This window comes from Macaca thibetana, chromosome 5, assembly GCF_024542745.1.
Source record: "Macaca thibetana thibetana isolate TM-01 chromosome 5, ASM2454274v1, whole genome shotgun sequence".
NCBI classification, from domain to species: domain Eukaryota; kingdom Metazoa; phylum Chordata; class Mammalia; order Primates; family Cercopithecidae; genus Macaca; species Macaca thibetana.
In genome coordinates this window covers 120,075,641-120,078,515 of record NC_065582.1, presented here as the reverse complement: position 1 = coordinate 120,078,515, position 2,875 = coordinate 120,075,641, and the positions used below count along the sequence as shown (strand labels likewise).

At 48.4% G+C, this 2,875-nt stretch overlaps 1 pseudogene; it reads left to right on the top strand.

The window, feature by feature from the left end:
• The first annotated feature begins 1,524 nt into the window (after positions 1-1,524).
• LOC126954426 (CMP-N-acetylneuraminate-beta-galactosamide-alpha-2,3-sialyltransferase 1-like) lies at positions 1,525-2,266 on the top strand (annotated as a pseudogene).
• Positions 2,267-2,875: the final 609 nt, after the last annotated feature.

Genomic DNA, 2,875 nt, shown 5'->3' with positions numbered 1-2,875 from the left:
TGTTAGAAAATGATTTGGGGCTGCTTTTCCTTAAAAAGAAAAGCATTACCGAGGACTCCCATACCCTTACTATTGGCCTAAGTAATTTCTTCTTTATCACCAGCAGAAAGTGCAGCACTCTAGCTGCACACCTGCTGGGCCTAGGCCTGCAGCATGCCATGTGGCCCCAGTGAGGCCCTACAGAGCAGGCAGCCATGGGAAGTGTGCAAGGTGCTGTGCAGGGCACTGTGCAGCTGTCCTACCTGGCAGTGGGCTTAGGAGACCCTTCGTTTGTTCCCTACCTGGGCACCATATGTTTCCATTGTTGAAGAAAAGACTCAAACTTTGTAAAATATTTGGAGAGATATTTATTCTAAGCCAAATTTGAGTGACCATGACCCGTGACACGGCCCTCAGGAGACCCTGAGAACATGTACCCGAGGTGGTCGGGGAGCAGATTGGTTTTATATATTTTAGGGAAACATGAGACTTCAAGTACATTTAAGAAATACATTGGTTCCATCCAGAAAGGTAGGAGAACTCAAAGTGTGGGGAGGGGAGGGGAGCACGGAACTTCCAGCTTATAGGCAGATTTTAAAAATTTTTAGTTGACTATTGGTTAAGTTTATCTAAAGACCTGGGATCAATGGAAAGGAAATATCTGGGTTGCTATAAGAGGTTATGGAGAGCAAAGTTTTATCATACAGATGAAGCCTCCAAGGTAGTGGGCTTCAGAAAGAATGGGTTGTAAAAGTTTCTTAGACTTAAGGTTTATGTTGATGTTAATGCTGGAGAGTTATAATGAGGCATGTCTAACCCCCACTTCCCATCATGACCTGAACCAGTCTCTCAGGTTAAATTTTAAGAGCGCCCTGGCTGAGGAGGAAGTCCATTCAGGTAGTCTGGCTGGTGGTGGATTTAGAATTTTATTTTTGGCTTACACCATTAGCTCAGAGGCTCATTGATGATATCCCTCAAGTCTGACAAGTGGAGACCTCTTCTGGTGGTGTTACTGCAACACTGGCCTGAGTTCTTTGGCTCACTCATAAGTAAAAATTAACACCAGTGTAAACAGGAATTTATTTCAGGCAAGTTTTAATAGGCTTGTGGCTCTAGCAGCACAAGGGAGCAGTGTATAGAAAAGGAGTCCTGATGTTATCTCCCAAAAGGGTTCTGCTCTTGTCATTTTAAGGAAGTTGAGGCAGGAAAAAGGAGCATTGTGTAGGCAATGTTTAGGAAGGGTATTCTCTGTACCTACACAGTACGGTCTCATGCCCAAACATGAAGCACATGTGTCAGAGGCATTTGAACCAGAGTCACTCCATCTTGAATAGGGGCTGGGTAAAATAAGGTTGACACCTACTGGGCTGCATTCCTGAGAGATTAGGCATTCTTACTCACAGGATGAGATAGGAGGTCGGCACTAAGTACAGGTCACAAAGACCTTGCTGATAAAAAGAGTGGTAAAGAAGCCAGCCAAAACCCACCAAAACCAAAATGGCAACAAAAATGACCTCGGGTCATCCTCACTGCTCATGCATTAGCATGCTAAAAGACACCTACCAATGGTGGCTGAGGCTCCAGCAGGAGAAGAAGCCCAATATCTTGAACAACACGATCAAGGAGTTCAGAGCGGTACCTGGGAATGTGGACCCAATGCTGGAGAAGAGGTCGGTGGGCTGCTGGCGCTGTGCTGTTGTGGGCAACTCAGGCAACCTGAGGCAATCATAGTATGGGCCTGAGATAGACAGTCACAATTTTGTGCTCAAGATGAACAAGGCACCCACGGCAGGGTTCGAAGCTGATGCTGGGAGCAAAATAGCCCACCTCTGGGGTACCCTGAGAGCTTCCGGGAGTTCGGGGACAATGTAAGCATGGTCCTGGTGCCCTTCAAGACCATTGACTTGTTGTGGGGGGTGAGAGCCACCACCACGGGTGCCATTTCCCACACCTACACCCCGTTCCCTGCAAAGATCAGAGTGAAACAAGATAAGATCCTGATCTACCACCCAGCCTTCATGAAGTATGTCTTCAATAACTGACTGCAGAGCCACAGGTGGTACCCATCCACAGGTATCCTCTCAGTCATCTTCTCAATGCACATCTGTGATTAGGTGGACTTGTATAGCTTCTGAGCAGACAGCAAAGGGAACTTACACTACTACTGGGAGAACAACCCGTCTGTGAGGCCTTTTTGCAAGATTGGGGTACACGATGCAGACTTTGAGTCTAACATGACGGCCACCTTGGCTTCATCAATAAAATCCGGATCTTCAAGGGGAGATGATGCAGTGAAGGGTTGAGGATGGATGCACTGTCATGCCTCTGTGTTTCCAGCCCCAGCATCTTGCCAGAGCCAGTTCATCCAGGAGCTTGGAGGGTCAGCCTCAGGTGTGTGCCTGGGTGCCACTCACAGCCTCTTGCACCCAGCCGTTGGCAGTATCTACTCAGGAAAGTCACTACCCGGCATGGCAGAGCACATCTCAAAACCTGTCTCGGGTGGGGACAACGTCCCCCTCACTGCTGCCCCAGGGCTGGGCAGATGCTGGAAAAGGTTCAACCTCCACACATTAAAATCATTTTGACTTCTGGGGTGGGCTTGGGGAACAAATGTGGAAGATGCCCATATTCTGAGAGACATCATGGATTCCCAAGGAAGATAGAGAGACTTGAGTGGTGATTACCTCCAGCGCAGAGACACGCCAGGTGGTGTCGGCACTGGGGGCGAGATGCTGCCCTTCTTTGCATGAAGCTTGGCCTCTCCCTTGGCGTGATAACCCTGTCATCCCCGTCTTCCCAAAGCTCATTTAAGCGCCACCAGAGGCTTCTACCCCAAAGATTTTCACAGAAACTTGAGGCCAGGTGCCGTGGCTCACACCTGTAATCCCAACAATTT